This window comes from Schistocerca americana, chromosome 1 (genome assembly GCF_021461395.2).
Source record: "Schistocerca americana isolate TAMUIC-IGC-003095 chromosome 1, iqSchAmer2.1, whole genome shotgun sequence".
In the NCBI taxonomy this organism is placed as follows: Eukaryota; Metazoa; Arthropoda; class Insecta; order Orthoptera; family Acrididae; genus Schistocerca; species Schistocerca americana.
This window is the reverse complement of record NC_060119.1, coordinates 272,973,931-272,993,877: the sequence shown is the minus strand read 5'-3', so window position 1 is coordinate 272,993,877 and position 19,947 is coordinate 272,973,931. Positions and strand designations below refer to the sequence as shown.

The window sequence follows — 19,947 nt, the reverse complement described above, 5'->3', positions numbered from 1 at the left end:
TCGTAAATATTCGAGTCGATGTTAAATGTTCAAATTATTTCTGCTACGCCGATCAGTGGAGCAGTTTCTCGTCGAAGGTGAGTACCACCGCACTGGTTAAAATGGGACCTCACAATCGACAGATAAGACAGGAAATAACACGAATATGTCATGGCACTCTTAAATGACGGACTTTCCCCATACTAATCCTTACCCCGCATTCGTCTGACTGCGGGGTGGAGCTTGCTACCTCCACCACTCTATTGCGGCTGAAGAAAAGGTGCGCCGTAATAGTTTCATCTACGAAAGACATTGTTACCTCTTGAGACAAGCTGAACAAATCGTTTAGGGACTGAAGCAGTACTTATCTGAAACTGTTACTTTTCAGCTACGAGCATAGCTTTCAGTGTTCTTGCACTCCTATCAAAAGTTTTGATCAGCAAACGCGACAGAAATACTTCCAAAGGAACGCACAGTTTAGATTCAACTCAAAATGACACAAAAAATACCGAGAGAGTCAGCTGATGTGACAAACAACACGCAATAATTCGAGCTCTAAAGTCTGACAGCTGGGATGTAGTGCGCTAGATTGTGAACTGGCCACCGAGTCGTTACAAGAAATTTACAATTTACAATGCAAGTGATTACAATCTAAACTCAAAATTCAAAGAACCAACCCATGAGAGGAGCATATTTAATTGCACAGCACTCTACCTGACATTGTTATGTTCACCCTGCTATACAACTAACTTCAGTGTCACCAGTTTTCTCATATAAGATTATATAAAGCATTAATTTCTTTTATAACCCTCCAAAATTAATTATTGGTGGGAACAAAGGAACGGATATTCTGGAGAGATAAGAGATGTGAGTACCAAAATAATTATTGAATTTATTCACTTTACCAGAGACAAATTAATTACATTGTTATTCCCTAAGTGGTAAGAAGAGAACAGTTAAAATCTACACAGAAAACATGGAAATAGCTTTTTGACGTAAGGCACTCTCCCTGTCCAGATGTAGTGCTCAGACGCAAAGTGGCAATCACGAAAGGTGCGATCTGGTAATCTAATGTCGCGATCTCTACAGCTCTAGCAAGATGGAGCAAGGCGCTACCGGGAAACACAAGCCCGGTCAAAGTACGCCGGTGCTGCGTATACTTACCAACAATAATTATAATTGTTCCCGGTGTTGTCGTCGACTGCCTGCATTACTCATGGGTTGCTATGTAGATGATCCAACTGCAACTGCTACGACGCGCGATCGTATACTACCCACCGGAAAGGTAAAACCACTGTCTCCATACTCCGTAGCGGATAATACAGAGTAATACGACTGCTCGCTAAAGCACTCAGAACACGAATCGCCTTTTCTCAGATCGAGCATAGTGTCAGTTTCACCTACTCTGCACCAGCGGCTGCCCGATAATCTTCCTGCAAAAAAATTTCCGCCAGTCTCCTACCTTCCCTCGAACATTGCGTGCGCTGGAATCATCGCCCCATGTAACACGATTTCAGCCAATGGCTGGCTTCTGTGAGTTGTTATGAGTTGTTCTCGAGGCTTCTCCATCTCTAAAGGAACCATCGGAGTGTTTCTGCAGAATTCCGCGCCAAGAGCAGGGGTGTGAGGACCTTTCAAGGAGCGCACCTCGATAACACGGCCGACAGTGGCGCCAGACCCGTCTTTTGTATTAATACGGCGCCTTGGCAGCAAAAAACTGAGTCTGGACTACCTTTCCACGAAGTGGAGAAATCGCAGCTTTGAGTTTTACGGTGCGAGACGAGAGCGCCACCCCACTCCCGTGCTATACAAAGCGTGCCGCCCGCCGGGGGCGGCGTGTCCGCTGGCTTTCTCTCGGTCCGAGCGGTGGAGGCCGCTATAAACCGCCCCGACTTGCCGTACCCTCGTTTCACGGCGCAGTGTGCGCTGTGGCTCGCTCACAGAAACCGAAGCTAACTGAATTTTTTTATCTGTTACAAAATTTGCTATTTGCAAGAAATGCGACATTTAATCGCCGCTTGCTCCGTTTGCTTTCGCCGGAGTCAAGATAACTAAAAAAATTCAGAATGATTCTACAAAACCATTTGCAAAGTGCTTAGGGGTGTATTAAAAATGTAAGGTGAGAGAGTGATGTGGGCTTGCACTCATTGGGGAGGGGCCACATCGGCTGCTACCTTGCAAGATCACTCACGAGATGAAAACGTTTGCCAAACACATCTTCTAGAGCCAACTATCAACTCTTTATAGAGTACAGAACAGTGCCCAAAGACAGACTTGTACGCAAGAACACCACCATGAAACACCAGAAACTTGAAAAGTACCGTACACCGAAAGGCGGTCAACAGGTTACAACGCTAGCTGATGAAAGAATGAAACCGAATGACGCTTCGTATAGTCTTCCAGAGATGCAAAGAAAGGAGCTTGAGGCCGAATGTCCCACACGCAACAAGGATCATTACAGACCGAAAACAAATTTGGATTATATGAGAATTTCCTTTGTCTTTCTCACTTAAAATGTTTTATTAAAGGCACGTAGTATCTTTACCAGATTTTTAGTGTGAACGATCAGTGTTTGTTTTACCACGTCTGTGTATTGTGTAGCCTATCTGACTGCTTCTTTCAGTATGTCGTCTGTTGTGAAGCTTAAGTGTCGTCCGCCATCGCATCAGCTCGCTTACTGACGTCTGAGCGCAATGTTGCTCACCCCAGTCTGCAATCATTGCATAAGACAACAGCATCGCTTCTCTACCGAGTCAGCCGTGTGTCAATTGTATCAAGCAGAACTTTGCATAAAAGTTTATGGTCAGTGGTGTGGACCAGGAAACTAGTATATATTGTTCTATAACGAGTGATACATCAATTACAATGTTAAGTTGTGATCTGTTATTTTGTGTGTTATAGTACTGTCTCGGCCTCTCCAGGAGTAAAACTAGGAACCCACCAATGTACCGACGAGTTTATCTCATCCGGTACCATAGAAGTCACAGTACAACTGTTCCAACGGTATCACAATGTCAGCAGGGAGATTACGACGCACTATTGTTCAAATGTATAATCCATTTAACTTAAAAAAAAAAACAGCATGTTGCTGGAAGACATTGTATCATTATCAAATTCTATAAAAAAAGAGAAATATGAATTATTATTTCTCATTATTTCACACAAAATTATACTCATGAAAATATTGTGCCATTAGGTACAGTCAAAACATTTAATGTGGAAAATTGCTTACTGAAACACAAACATCGAAAAGCGTGAAGCCAATCATAACCTAACATTTTTCGTTTTTGGGGTTCCGTGCGTAAATCGCCAAAAAAGGTAACCATTTCAGGGTCATTTCGTTGACCATCCATCCGTCCGTCTGTCTGTCAGAAGTTTCAAAACCCCTTTTCTCAGGATCTATTAGACGTATTTAGTTGAAATTCATGTCACGTATTAAGGTGTACGATTCCTTGGCGATGTAACAAAAGCGTGAAACTTCTAAGTCAGTGCAGTCAAAAGATACGGCCGTCTATGTCACATATTTAATACCGGTAAACTCAGTTATCAAAGGCTACGGGCTAGTTCCCGTTGACGTAGAATCGTGAAATTTGGTAAGACTCAAATTTCACACTACAATCAAGGAAAAATCCGAAAATTGTTAATTTGTGATTATATCATACGAAAAATTTTTTTCGTTTGTTGTCAAATGGCCTGTGTGTCCATCCGTCTGTTAATATCCCTTTTTCTCGGCAACGGGCAGACGTATCAAGCTGAAACTTATGTCACATACTAAGGTCTGTGGACTCTTGGTGGTGTAATAGCCAATGCAATCGAAAAATATGGCCATTTATATAACATATTTTGATGCTCGCAAACCCACTCATTAAAACCTATAGAGAACTTTCTCATGACGCAGAATTACGGAATTTGCAAGAAAAAAGGTTTCACAGAGCAAATAAAGCGAAAAAATCGGACAACTCAAATGGTCAAATGGCTCTGAGCACTATGCGACTGAACTTCTGAGGTCATCAGTCGCCTAGAACTTAGAACTAATTAAACCTAACTAACCTAAGGACATCACACAAATCCATGCCCGAGGCAGGATTCGAATCTGCGACCGGAGCGGTCGCTCGCCTCCAGACCGTAGCGCCTAGAACCGCACGGCCACTCTTTCCGGCCAAATCGGACAACTATTAATATGTAATTGTGTCACACAAAAAATTTTATTTTTTTTCATTTGTCATACGACGTCAAATTATACGACATCGTACTTGAAATTAAAGCGTTCTCGGAAGTCTTGGAATCTCCGGGATCGATATCTTGCCAGTATCAGTGTCGATAACAGGCAATAATCGTCGAAATCCTCAATTCTCTGAGTGGATGAACTGCTACATGCAGTAAGGTGACAAAAGCCATGGTCTACGTCCTAATATTGTGTTGGACTTCCTTTTCGCCGGCGTAATGCAACGACTCGGACGGGGCATGGACTCAAAATGTCGTCGGAAGTCTCCTGCAGAAATATTGGGCCATGCGGCTTCTATAGCCATCCAAATACGGACATTGTTGCCAGTGGAGGATTTTGTGCACTAACTGACCTCTAGGTTATGTCTCATAAACGTTCGAGGTGATTTATGTCGGGAGAACTGGGTGGGAAAATTATTCGCTAGAACTGATTGGATTGTTCTTCGAAACAGCTGCGAACACTTGTGGCTCGGTGACATCGTGCACTGTTATGAAGTCCATGTATGGCTGCAAATGGTCACCAACTAGCCGGACATAATCATTTCCAATCAAAGATCTGTTGAGTTGGACCAGGGGACCCAGTTGTTTCTATGACCACACAATTATGGAGCCGCACCAGGTTGCACAGTGCCTTACTGACAACGTGGGTCCGTGACTACGTGGGGTGTGCGCCACACTCAAACCCTAGCATCACCTGAAATCGAGACTCATCCGATCAGGCCACGGTTTTACAGTCGTCTAGAGTCAAACCGATATGGTCAGGAGTGCAGGAGAAGCGCTGCAGGCGATTTAGTGCTGTTAGCAAAGGCACTCAAGTCGGTCGGTTGCTGACATAGCCCATTAACGCAAATTTTCGCTGCACTGTCTTAACGAATACGTTCTTCGTAGGGGGACTGATGACCTTCGCTGTTTAGTCCCCCTTAAACATCCCAACAACCACCACCACCGTTCTTCGTACGTCTCACATTGATCGTTGCAGTTACTTCTCACAATGTTATTTGTCTGCTAGCACTGATAACTCTGCGCAAACGCCGCTGCTCTGGGCCACCGTTTTGTCCGTGTTGAAAGGTAATGCCTGAAATTCGGTACTGCCGGCGCATTCTTGACACTGTGGATCTCGGAATATTGAACTCACCATGGATTGTCGCATGCGTCTACCTCCAACTACCATTTCACGTTTGAAGTCTATTAATTCCCATCACGCGGCCATCATCCTGCAGGAAACCTTTTCCCATCGGTGCATGAAAGTAGTATTTCCACTTATAAGCCGATTCGGTGAATCGCCAGCGGTAACGAAAGGCGAGGGGCAGTGTCCGCCACAAATCGCTGTGCCGCTCCCAAGTGTGGGAACTTAAAACGCAGGTCACCGCCTGAGAGCAGAGGCGCTAACAAGTGGAGATGACTAACCGCTTTCAAAAATGTTTCGAGAGAAGACCACGAAATGGTAGGTGAAGAAACGAGGCTTTGACTTAGGACGGGGTTCCTTGTAATTCTTGGAACATTGCGAGCGGGAAGGCTAGATGCTTGGAGGGTGATTTTTAAGCAATCCCTGGTGACGGAAATGAACAACATAAAAATTACACCACTGACTAGCGCCTATTGGTGGAGGGTGTTTTTCGTAGAAGACTCTGAGCAGAGCAAGGACAAGAGACGTTTTCTCTATTCGCTCTCGTAGCAGAAAACACTCTAGAGCAAGACATATTTCTGGTCGCAGATGGCACCTGGATGGCAGACGTTGAAGTAGACAGACAGAGTTCCCTGCAAGAGTACACAGTGGCGAGACTTACGCGGAAGAAGGCAGATTGTACTCACAAGGGGACCGAACGAACTTCCCTCACAGATTTGATTCATATTGAGAGGGTGTGTAGGACTTCAACATTTGTAAAAAAGGAAGACACAACTCTCAACCGTTTCTGAGATAACCGGCTTTGAACATTTTTGGCTTACTTATAAGCTTTGTATGGTCGCTCGTGTCCGGGGAGTCCGCAGCCGAGAAAGAGGCGTGTTTCGTTTTTGTTCGCGGGCGGAGCGCTACGTGAGTGGCAGTGGCATTAGATATTGTTTTCGTTTTTGGGTTAGACATGTCTTGGGGGTAGTATGCGTGTTAGGGGTCAACGCTTGATGTGGAAGAGGTCTACAGGAGAAAAAAGAAAAACTAAACTAAAAAAATCGCCCGCAGCTAAAAAGGAAAGAAAAGCGAGGAAGCACTTAGTTTCGTAAGCGCGAGGTCCCTGGATCAAATCTCACTGCTGGCACTATTTTCATTACCACACAATTCTAACAACATGTTTATTATAACTCTGGAAATATCAGTATCTAATGCAACATTTATTATTTTTACAATCTATATCCCGAAGAAAGGAAAAAAACTGTTTCTTTTGTAAGGAGATTGGAAAGAGAACTTCAAATCAGTGCAGTCATTTTATTGCTATTACTGTATCTACACTTTTGACAAGTATAACTTGTAACCTATGGAGCACCGCGCGAATCAGCAGGATACTGATTGCAGAAACGTGGAATATGATGATTGTTTCAATATGCAGAACATGTAACGAACCACGAATTTTTTCATGTGCATGAACTTTTCTACTGCAAATCAAAATTGATTTACATTGGTAAACGGTTCTTGGTCATCACATAATTTCGCGTTGTACCACGCATATTGACGCATTTCACCAAATATTGCCGCAGACAGCTGATGGTGTACGGTTAAGTAAATCTTTATGTAATTTACTCTGGAAGGTATATCTCTATTCTTTCGATGATGTATGCTCATATTTGCAGTCGTTTCGCCGCGCAGGGTAGCCGCGCGGTCTATGCCGCCTTGTCACGGTGCGCGCGGCTCACCCCGGCGGAGGTTCGAGTCCTCCTTCGGGCGTGTGTGTGTGTGTGTGTGTGTGTGTGTGTGTGTGTGTGTGTGTGTGTGTGTGTGTGTGTGTGTGTTGTCCATAGCCTAAGTTAGTTTAAGTTAGATTATGTACAGGGTAAGTTTAGGGACCGATGACCTCAGCAGTTTGGTCCCATAAGACCTTACCACAAACTCCAACACCTCCAGTCGTTTTATGAGGTACTTACTGCACCTGTAAAAATAAAAGGCGCAAGGTTGCATAGTGCAGTATATTTTGGAGAAATTATTTTAATACTGCGCTTGACAGAACATCTCCTTCCTGAAAAGTTTAAGTGGGAATGAAATACAGAACCAGTACCGGCAACAGGATTCGATCACCAGGCCTCGCCCTTAGGAATTTAAGGGCTTACTCACTCAGCTATGGGCTACTTGAATCTTACCGGCCATACAGCGTATATGACCAAGCATAAATCTATCAAACTCCGTTTTCCCGAAAACGGTTGCGAGTTTGTTTTCCTGTTCACAAAAGTTGAAGTCCTAGTCGTGCCCTGCACGTCCTGTGAAAAGGAAACAAATTGGTGTGGGTAAGTTCATACGGCCCCTTGTCAGGTTTCTCACTGCTGGTGAGGGTGATGTTTTGGCGGACGAGCTTCAGCGACTCCCATCTGCAACGCTGTGTCTGCTGCAGACACACAGTGATGAAAATATCTTGCGGCTGGTCAGGGCAGAACAGAGTTAAACGTTTGTTATTTCAGTTAATTCATTCTGGCTTTTCATGACGAGGCCAGCAGGATCAATTGCATTTTGCGTTTTCTCTTTTCGGTATGATCAAGCAGTCATTTCGTGGCTATGGTTCAAATGGCTCTAAGCACTATGGGACATCTGAGGACATCAGTCCCCTAGACTTAGAAAAACTTAAACCTAAATAACCTAAGGACATTACACACATTCATGTCCTAGGTAGGATTCGAACCTGCGACCGTAGCAGCAGCGCGGTTCCGTACTAAAGCACCCAGAACAGCTCGGCCACAGCGGCCGGCTCGTGACTATATTATACGTCTTTAATACATCAGGACGACTATTGGCACCAACCACGTTTCCCTTTTAAATTATCTTTGCCAATCGTACCATGGCGTATTACTACTTAGTTTCATGGCAGAAGAAAGAAGGAGCGAAAGCAGACGTTTGAGAATACAAATAGTCTTTTCTTTGAAACCGAAATAATTAAACATGTATTAAATTCCTGAACCAGTAGGGTCAATTTCTCTTGCAACTCAGATCTCGTCCACGTAAATTTCAGACCAGGCCCGAGAACGTGTCTATAGTACAGCGCTAGTCCTCTGCCACAGAGGCGATCGAGGAGTCACGCAGTAAGAACACTCAATACCGCGGATAGGGGTGTAAACTAGCTCGCGTCCGTAATGGAATACTAAACGTGCACCCCGGGTAACGCTAAATGAGCAAGAACGAATAGGCAGCCAGAACAGATATTTCATATCCTGGCTAGAAACATGGAGACAAATCAAAATCCAAAAGCTTTAAAAATGGACCTTTTCAGAACCAACTGATTAAAAGACTTGACCCTTCAATCTGAGCACGCCATTTGAACATAGAAGGTATTAGCCGAGCTAAAAGACAAAAAATGTTCAAATGTGTGTGAATTCCTAAGGGACCAAACTGCTGAAGTCATCGATCCCTAGACTTACGCACTACTTTAACTTGAAGTAACTTATGCTAAGAACAACACAGACGCACACACATGCCCGAGGGAGGACTCGAACCTCCGGCGGGAGGGGCCGCGCAATCCGTGACATTGCGCCTCAAACCGCACGGCCATTGCGCGGGACCCGAGCCGAAAGCGAGTACCTATCTAAACTCCTTGTAGTTCTAAAACAGGAAACACATGCTCCAACTATGGAAGACCTGCGCAGAAGAGGTAGGATCCATGGCTACGATCCTATGGGTGCAACATATCAGTGTGCATGGTGTTGCCACCTACGGAAGGAGCAATATCTAGCTCAACTCATTTCAACAAACACAGAAAACAGAAAATGAGATCCATTATGTCTCTGCGCAAGTGGAGGAGACCATTATAAACAACTTTCACAAGCCACCAAATGTGCCATGCCCTCTAGATCTTCTGCCAATTGTGCGGCAGGTCCCGACGGAGATTCGAGTCCTCCCTCGGGCATGGGTGTGTGTGTTTGTTAGGTTAAGTAGTGTGTAAGCTTAGGGACTGATGACCTCAGCAGTTAAGTCCCATAACATTTCACACACATTTGAACATTTTTTTCTTCTGCCAATTACTGCCGACCCATCGGTTTATGTTGGAGATTTTAATAGTCACCACGGTTACTGGAACTATGCACAATTTCCCACACAGCCAGAAGAGGCCAGTAATCCTCGATATGGGGCTCTTGTCCCAATAGTGGCATCTGTACCACAACACAGATTGAGTTTCCAAAGGGCTGATTGGCGGAGTTTTGAAGACCACCTACATAAATATATATGTTTTATTCCACAAGAACCTAAAAACTACCCGCGATTTGTCGGGGCTGTTCTTGCTGCTGCTAGAAATTTTATTACTCGTGGTTACAGAAAGGAATATATACCATGCTGGAATGAACATTTTGAACAACTTTATGAACAGTATAGCGAAACTGGCGACAGTGACACTGCAGACGATCTCCTCCAAAGCCTTGAGGCTGCTAGAAGCGTACGATGGTGTGAGATGGTAGAAAAAGTAAACATCAGACATTCAAGCAGAAATGCATGGAGCCTTCTGCGTAACCTCGACGGAGCCTCCAATAAACCCTGCCAGAAACCTGGTATTCCAGGTAACCAAATCGCTAACCATATAGTTGAAACATCTAGATCATCCCATGACAAACAATATACCTCTAAAATAAAACAAAAACTGCCTCCCTGAAAGCTCAGTGCCCAAATGAATCCAATTTCTCTTCACCATTTACACTAACTGGATTGGATGAAGCCATGAAACAAACGAAACATGGTAAAGCACTTGGTCTGGATAAGAGATACCCGGAATTCTGATAAACATGGGTAATGGTGGAAAAAATGGCTGGTCCCCTTCTTCTCCAACATCCTAGACAGTGGATCACTCCCCATCGAGCTAAAGAGAACAAAAATAGTGGCGATTTTGAAACCAGGTAAACCAGCTGACCAACCTCAAAGTTTCAGACCAGTTTCCCTTTTAAGCTGTACTTATAAACTCTTGGAGAGGCTCATCTATAATAGAATTTGTGGCTCCATTCTGGAACATTTCCCAGCTGAGCAAGCGGTTTACAGGCCACAGAGAAGTTGATGCGACCAGGTACTGGCCCTACCAACTTTCACTGAGGCTGGTTTACAAGAAATCATGAAGACATCTGTTCTTTCGTAGACCTAACCGCGTTACATGACACCGTCCGGAGGGAAGGGATGATAAACAAATTACTAAAAACAACCCGATGCCGAAAAACTATCAGTCTCATCAACAACATGATAAACAATAGATATTTCCTTGTTTTCTTGGGAGAAAACGAGAGCAACGAGAGGAAATTAAGCAATGGTCTACTATAGGGCTCCGTCTTAGCCTCCCCTGTTTTCACCCTACACTACTGGCCATTAAAATTGCTACACCAAGAAGAAATGCAGGTGATAAACGGGTATTCATTGGACAAATATATTAGAACTGACATGTGATTACATTTTCACGCAATTTGGGTGCATAGATCCTCAGAAATCAGTACCCAGAACAACCACCCCTGGCCCTAATAACGGCCTTGATACGCCTGGGCATTGAGTCAAACAGAGCTTGGATGGCGTATACAGGTACAGCTGCCCATGCAGCTTCACCACGATACCACAGTTCATCAAGAGTAGTGACTGGCGTATTGTGACGAGCCAGTTGCTCGGCCACCATTGACCAGACGTTTTCAATTGGTGAGAGATTTGGAGAATGTGCTAGCCAGGGCAGCAGTCGAACATTTTCTGTATCCAGAAAGGCCCGTACAAGACCTGCAACATGCGGTCATGCACTATCCTGCTGAAATGTAGGGTTTCGCAGGGATCGAACGAAGGGTAGAGCCACGGGTCGTAACACATCTAAAATGTAACGTCCACTGTTCAAAGTGCCGTCAATGCGAATAAGAGGTGACCGAGACGTGTAACCAATGGCACCCCATACCATCACGCCGCGTGATACACCAGTATGGCGATGAAGAATACACGCTTCCAATGTGCGTTCACCGCGATGTCGCCAAACACGGATGCGACCATCATGATGCTGTAAGCAGAACCTGGCTTCATCCGAAAAAATGACGTCTTGCCATTCGTGCACCAAGGTTCGTCGTTGAGTACACCATCGCAGGCGCTCCTGTCTGCGATGCAACGTCAAGGGTAACTGCAAACGTCGTCGAACTGTTCGTGCACATGGTTGTTGTCTTGCAAACGTCCCCATCTGTTGACTCAGGGATCGAGACGTGGCTGCACGATCCGTTACAGCCATGCGAATAAGATGCCTGTCATCTCGACTGCTAGTGATACGAGGCCGTTGGGATCCAGCACGGCGTTCCGTGTTACCCTCCTGAACCCACCGATTCCATATTCTGCTAACGGTCATTGTATCTCGTCCAACACGAGCAGCAATGTCACGATACGATAAACCGCAATCACGATAGGCTACATCCGACCTTTATCCGACTGCTACGGTCGCAGGTTCTAATCCTGCCTCGGGCATGGATGTGTGTGATGTCCTTAGGGTAGTTAGGTTTAAGTAGTTCTAAGTCTAGGTCCCATAGTGCTCAGAGCCGACCTTTATCAAAGTCGTAAAAGTGATGGTACGCACTTCTCCTCCTTACACGAGGCATCACAACAACGTTCACCTAGTAACGCCGGTCAACTGCTGTTTGTGTATGAGAAATCGGTTGGAAACTTTCCTCATGCCAGCACGTGGTAGGTGTCGCCACCGGCGCCAACCTTGTGTGAATGCTCTGAAAAGCTAATAATTTGCATATCACAGCACCTTCTTCCTGTTGGTTAAATTTCGCGTCTGTAGCACGTCATATTCGTGGTGTAGCAATTTTAATGGCCAGTAGTGTATATATCTCCAATCTCCCCAATATGAGGTCAACAAAATTTTTCTACGTGGACAATATCGCTCTTGCTTGTGGAACCAAGGATCCTGGACAAGCGGAGACAATTCTCACAGAAGATCTAGCCGTTATGTGCACCTATTTTAAAAAGTGGGGACTTAAATTCACTACAAATAAAAACTAAAGTATGTACGTTCCATCTAATCAACAAACAAGCAAATGTGGAGCTCAGAGTGAAACTTAACGGAAACACTAATTGCCATAACACGTATCGTAAGTAGCTTGGTGTCACCCTTGACCGCATCCTTTCGTATAGGAAACATCTTGAAAATATTGTTCCCAAGATGAAAACTCGTGATAATATTATTCAAAAATGTGTGGAATGACATGGGGAGCATATCATCCATTGCGCTGGTCTTCTGAGCAGCCGTGTATTGTGCCCTGATGTGGCTAAACAGCTGCCACAACTTGATCGACGTCCAGTTGAACCACACTGTGCGGTTTATAACTGGGGCAATCCGATCAACGCCGATTCATTGGCTTCCTCTGTTGAGCAACATCTATCCACCCGCAATCCCCAGAAGCGAGGCCTTGCTTAGGGAATATCGCAAGCTACAGGAGAACCTGGAATTACCCATACTGGAAGACACACCAAGTTTACGATGAAATAGACTCCGCTGAAGAAACCCACCATTACGGCAAGCAGAAGAGTTAGATGCCAGTAATACTGGGGTGACAGATCTGTCGAACCAGAGCTGTCAGCTTACTGAAAATCCTGAAGGGTGTGAGTGGTTTCGAAAGTATAATTGTGATACTGCTGGAATAGAACTCGACAGGAAACTGTGGGTCAAACTGAAAAGAGCTCGCACTGGGCATTGACGATGCGCAGACTCTTTACAAATGGGGTGCTACAGAATCTCCAGTTTGTGACTGTGGGGCTCCAAAACAAAGCACATTAGAGATGAATGCCCCTTGCGTTCCTACCAGGGGAGATGGAGCGACCTCATGAAAGCTGACGATACGGCTCTTACTTGGATCAGAAACCCAGATATTGACAGTTAGTTAGTTTTGTATGTAGTTTTGCATTTTCATATTTCTGTTATATACCTGTAATTTTAAACTGCATATGAGCCATAAGAATAAATAAATAAATAAAACCGCAGATACAAATCACTGTCGGAATAAAGATATGCACTAACATGCCACAACAAACAGGTTCTTAGTAATGCAAGCAGTCTGGCATTAGTTTTGTCAGACCTCATACACATGAAATCAAGTACGTGGTAAACTACACACTTGCATTTCTCCTCTATTAATTGCCTTTTTTGTTCTGTTCTTCTGAGTTTAATTATGAACTGCTCAAAAAATCTTTTATACCACGCTATGACGTGCATATATATATGGAGGCTCAGTGGAGTTCAGCACAAAGCGCCACCGAATGTAAACAGGATTTGTACTTCAGTCTGTCAACAGGCCCTGGAGAGTCATTCGAAGCCACTTTACCGTAAAAAGGTCTGTCAGCTCACTAATTTGTCGGCCGTAATGGCGTAATCCACAGAAAACATTCGAACATTTAATAGCTACCAAGAAGCACAAAACATCGATCTGCACCGAGCGCAGTTGTTAGGACACTGCACTTGCATTAGGGAGGACGACAGTCCAAATCCACGTGCGGCCATCGAGATTTAGGTTTCCTATTATTTCCCTAAATCACTCCAGACATATGATAGGAGTGCTTTAAAAGGGCACAGCCGATTTCCTTCCCCATCCTTCAAAAACATTCCGCGATTGTGCTCCGCCCCTAATGACCTCTACGTCGACGGACCATTAGGCCCTAATCTTCCTTCGTTCGAAAATTGCCTCGCATGGTAACCTTTGGTTAAAAACAATACCTGATGGCCGCTACATAGAAATTATGGCTCGTAGATACTTGTAGGGTCTGCTGCCGCAGCCGAGTAGTCAGTGCATCTGGCTGCCATGCAAAGGACCACGGTTCAATTCCCTGTACTGCAAGAGACTTTCCGCTCCTAGAGGTAGGAGCTGCTCGAAAGAGAAGTAGCGGCTCCAAGGTTCGGGAAGTCGACAACGGCCGGGAGAGTGGTGTGCTGACCGCATGATCCTTAATACCACTTCCGAATGACACCAATGGGTATAGGATGACGCGACGGCCAGTCGGCCACACGCGGTCGTCTTGGCCTGATCGTGGAGTTCATTTACAGTTTTAGGCACTTCCAGGGAAGTGATAACATATGGATGTCTTGAACATCTTATTCCAGGAGGCAGGAATGTCTGCGGTATCTTCTGATATGGGCCCTGCTGACCATGCGAGTAAACAGTAGAATTTGGTATTGCGTCGTCTCAAGAATCCTCCTCACTTACTAATCGATCTTTGGAGGGTGGCTGTAGAAACTTGGAGCAGGCCTCTAAAGCAAAATCTCGATCATCTTGTGGACAGTACACCGGGAAGGATCACAGAATATCACAAATGCACGGGTCGGAACAATGCAGTACTGAATGTTAAGCAGGAGAGAAATCTGATTTCTCAGATGTGCATTTTAGAAGACAATGGTTTTTATTTCACAGTAGACACTTTTTGAATTTCACACGTCTTATTCTTTCATTCCCTGTATCCTTGAATCCAAGGCCATTAATGTTCGCAGGTATGTAAGTTCTTAACATTTTACATCTGAGAATACGTCTTCTTCCTGTAACCTCTGATAATTTCTATCTACCCAATCGAATGCCTTTTTATAAATTTGTAGATATTGTTTTCTTTGACAGATTATAAGACGAAACAAAAAAATGCGTTGATTCGTGCATGCTACTCGGAAGTTATCTGTACAGATGTGCAAAACTTGAGAACGAAAGTAACTTCCGAGTGTTGTCTCACTGTCAAGTAATATAGTTCGGCGAAACATGGACCATATATAGAAAGAACTGCTATACTATAGTACAGAAGGTAACTGAAAGAAATACGCAATGAGACGAACATAAATGACACTTTTATCCAAGGCAATAATTACGCTGAAGTCATGTCCGACAATGCTGGCCGTACCCTCTTATGGCGAGAGGTGGGAACATGTAAAACACCCAGGAACGTTGTTTAACGTGGTACTTTTGGTAGTACAGGTGTTATGGTGTATAAAACTGTGCCATTACCCATGTGCGCTTTTTTCTGGGGTTCATTCGTCTCTGACTTCATTTTTATGGACGACAATGTGCCGCAGCATCGGACAGCGCACGTGGACGTGGTTTTGGAACAAGAAGATATTCGGCGAATGGAGTGACCTGCCCGTTCCCCCGCCGTAAATCCTATCTACTACGTATCGGATGAGGTTGGGAGATGTACTGTAGTACGTACACATGCATCTAACAGCTGTCTACCGCACTGGTGCAGGAATGTAACGTCCTACCACGAGAATTCCTTACCAGCTCTCTGACCTCCATGGGAACTCGTTGCAGAGTATGCATCTCCGTCCGTGTTGATCACACACCCTATTAAGAACCAGTATCACCGTTTGTAACGTCAAGGAGACCAGCGTACATCGCGGTGATTTCAGCACAATTATTTTCTTTGAATAAAAACGTCATTACTGATTGTCTGATTGTGTTAGTTTCGTCCTTAAATTTTGCACACCATGGCGCTGACTGATGAAAATAATCCGAATTTTTCGTACCAGACCTTTTACAATATCAAAAATCCCAGTTCGTCACTCTGTTTTGTCATCTATCGGTAATATCCTTGAAGAATCTCAATATAAAATCACTGTTTCTGCTAAATTTCTACTGAATTTTCATCCAGTGTAATTTATCTACCCTACTGTCTACACTAGCATTATATGACGTGAACAGTGCTACTTACTCGACCGTTGATTCTTGATGAAGTATAGCTGCAGGCGCTCCTTGAACGTGTTCTCGTTGACGTAATACTCCACACGGACTCTGCAAAAAAGAAAGTTAATTGTTAGTTTCGTTTTTCGTATTTTAATGTTGCTGTGACCTAGTTAAAAATGGCTCTAAGCACTATGGGACTTAACATCTGAGGTCATCAGTCCCCTAGACTTAGAACTACTTAAACCTAACTAACATAAGAACATCACACACATCCATGCCCGAGGCAGGATTCGAACTGGCGACCGCAGCAGCAGTGCGGTTCCGGACTGAAGCGCCTAGAACCGGTCGGCCACATCGGCCGGCTTTGCCTTAGTACAGCGTTTTTATACAGACGGTGCCAAAGAAAGCGTTAGCGAAGTTTCAGTATTGAGGAGGTAAGACAATACCTCCAGTTAGTTGAAAAAAATGTTTGGTGCAATATTTTAACATATTCCACCCTCTAGGAGCCCTTCAAAGACTGGTCCCTAACTGTTCTGTGAATAACAGCTCGATCCAGCAGACTGTGTGTCCAGAGAAGGAATGATGTTCCTTTGGTATCGATCTCCTCATCGACGGGATGTTAAATCCTAACTTTTCTACCTTTCTGAAACAATAGAGCCTTTTCTTACTACATACTGTCGCTCCACTAGTGCAGCCAGTTTTCCTGAACGCTTCCCTCAGGCTGCACGGAACTGTAGAAGACTCAGAGCAATGAGAGGCAGTACTAAACGGAACATTTTTATGGTTTTTGTATTACATCTTGTCAATTCTCAGTCACAGAGGGCAATTATCTTGGAGTATCTGTTCACCGCGATGGGACAGCTACATAAGTCTAGCACCTGTGCTAACAGATACTAGATCGTAAGAGTCCTAAGAGAGAGTAATTTATCATTGAAGGCACCCGACTACAACAGTCTCGAACGACGAGTTCTTGGGTATTGCACCAATAATCAGTAGAAGAGCTGCGCGCTAAGTAATAATTTTTTTTAAGTCAGCGCGGATGCGGCACAGAAAATACTCTACGAACTGTAGTGGGAGGTGCTGCAAGAAAGACGGTCTCCAACGCGAAGAGATGCCAATATCTCTGGTACCAACATGACTTAAGAAATACTTCCTCCGACTTCTGTACGTCCAAATGACGACGCAGGCCAAATTACGGGAACTAGGAAGTGTACGGAGAAATACTGAAAATATTTCTTCTCATGCGGCATACACGAATGAAGAGGAAAACAGGTTTGACGTATGAAGAATTCTGGTCCGCCATGCCCTCTCTGCGATACGTCGTGTGGTTACATACTGAGTGTAGGTGTAGTAGTCTTCAGATGGATTTAGTTAAGTATCTTGAACCATTTGTAAACAAATCGTTTTTTTGGGAGAAAATCATATATTCTAAGTTATTCGCGCCTGTCGTCGTATAAACCGAGGAATGTACAAGAAAAGAGTGTATACTGTCGTGGAAATGATGAATGGATAATATAACTGTTGTTAGTATTTTTCATTGTATGTAGAGAGAAATCTTGTGGCCGCTACGAGAATCACAGTCTGGTTGGCTGTATAGGTGATAGTGATTAGTGGACACTGTGAAAACCAGTCTTGGTCAGTTGTGAGAGAAATACAGCTGGACCAAGACATATATGCCAAATATCAGGCCACAAATTGCAATCAAGCTGTACTACATTGGGCAACGGCCTTGCTGCAGTGAATACACCAGTTCCCGCCAGATCACCGAAGTTAAGCGCTTCCGGCGTGGCCAGCACTGGGATGGGTGACCATCCCGGCTGCCATGCGCTGTTTCCGTTTTTCGGGGTGCACTCAGCCTCGTGATGCCAATTGAGGAGCTACTCAACCGAATAGTAGCTGCTCCAGTCAAAGAAAACCATCGTAAAGACCGGGAGAGCGGTGTGCTGACCACACGTCCCTCCAATCTGCATCCTCAGCTGAGGATGACACGGCGGTCTGACGACCCCCATTGGCCTCTTGTGGCCTTAAGACTGAGTGCTTTATGATACATTACAATGAAGCATACTGTTGTGACAGATCCGAAACGCTTTTCTTTCTGAGTACTGAAATAATACCAGTTGGTGCATTGAATGAAGATGCAACTGAGGATGAGAAAGATGAGTACAATTAAGAATTAGACAGGGCACTCGAAAACATTCCAACAAGAAATATGAGAACTACCCTATGAGATTTTAATGAAAAAAAATAGGTAAAGAGGATATGTTCGTCCCCATAATAAGAAGACATAGCAAGCATTCCACAAAGAACGAAAATCGATTAAAAATGATGAACTTCGGATTGTCAAAGAATCTGAGAATTTGCTCCACTATGTTCCCTCACAAAGAAATTCGCTAAGGTACACGGCGCAATCCCGATGGCAAAACTGTAAATCAGACTGACCATGTTAATGGCAGAACAAAGACGCAGTACATTCATAATAGATGTCAGAATGTACAGAGGAGCAGATTGCAGCTCAGATCACTTCCTAGTGGTAGGAAAGATGAAAATCAAGACGATTTGGAATCAACAACCAAAATCAGGACCAAAAACTAAGTTCGATGTAGAACTACTGAAGGAACTGTCTGTTAAAGAAACCTACGCGACTGAAATTAATAACTGGTTTACAGCATTGCTAGAAGTTGGGGAGGAAAATAGTGTTCGGAAAGAATAAAGACAGTAGTAACAGATGCAGCAGAGAAAACATTAAGAAAAGATACTGAAGAAACGGAAATGGTTCAACGAAAAGTGTCAGACAGCGGTGGAAAAGAGGTCAGAAGCCAGGATGCTGTGGGTGCTAAATATGGAAAGTGAGTACAGGAGAGAGACTGTCAACACAGTGAGAAGAGAGTGAAAAAGATTTCAACGAACAGAGGAAACGAAATAGCTAACTAGAGTCTTGGAATCTATAGAAGCGGAAAGCAGGAATAGAGAGTCAGTGAAACTGTTTCAGTATACATAAAACCATTAAGAGAGGTTATCAAATTGAAACCTATTCATGAAAGACAAAAATCAAAACACACTAACACAGCTGGAAGAGTATTTCTCAGAAATGCTAGACAAAATTAAGCCTTACACAGAAAACATTATTCAAATGTACCAGTCTGGATTTCGATCAAACCGTTCCAAAAATGATAATCTGTTTACTCTAGGGCAGATCTTTCAGAAATACTGGGAACTGAACAAAAGCATCCACTGTCTGTTCATTGATTTCTAGCGAGCCTATGGCAGCAGCCACAGAAGTAGCCTCTACAACACACTAAGAAAATTTAAGATACCCAGCAAAATCATTAGAATGATACACCTGAGCACGGATGGCCCACAAGCAGTAGTGAAGTTCAGACGATCCATATCCCCCAACTTCCCAATCAAAACAGGCTTACGACAGTGAGATGCTCTTTAATGTGTTCTCTTCAACCTTGCATAAGAGAAATTGGTTTGAGAGAGTAACTTACAGCTATACAATGGTCCCCAATTTGAACACAGTCAAGTAAAACTCCTGGCATACGCAGATGATAAAATCTCACTCAGTGGAACAGAAGAAGAGCTGAAGGACTTGTACAAATTTCTCAAGCACAGTGCCAGGGAAATGGGACTTTTGATAAACCAAGAAAAAAAACAGAATACATGGAAATAGGACGAGTCATAAACCAAGTCCACACTTCGAAATTGACCACCATTCTAGATTCATGAAAGTTCATCAGTTTAAATACCTTCGATCGCGCTTCAGCAGTAAAAATGTCATAACACTGGACATAAACGAGAGAACTGCCTCAGGCTCAAGATGTCTGTACGCTCTAAGCAGCCCACTCAAAAGTAAAGCTTTGTCAGTCACCACTAAGATAAAGGTATATAACACCATCATCTGTCCAGTAGTACTGTATGGTTCGGAAAGTTGGATGCTTACCACGAAAGAAAGAGAAAAACTGA

General features: G+C 44.0%; 1 protein-coding gene across 1 annotated transcript in view; it reads right to left on the bottom strand.

Annotated features, from left to right (window-relative positions):
• Nucleotides 1-16,082, bottom strand: part of LOC124621966 (potassium channel subfamily T member 2) — a 700,004-nt gene extending 683,922 nt beyond the window's left edge. The window contains exon 1 of the mRNA XM_047147499.1: nt 16,010-16,082. The gene's annotated coding sequence lies outside the window, so the exon portion shown is untranslated. The remainder of the gene's footprint in view (nt 1-16,009) is intronic.
• Between the last annotated feature and the right edge of the window lie 3,865 nt (nt 16,083-19,947).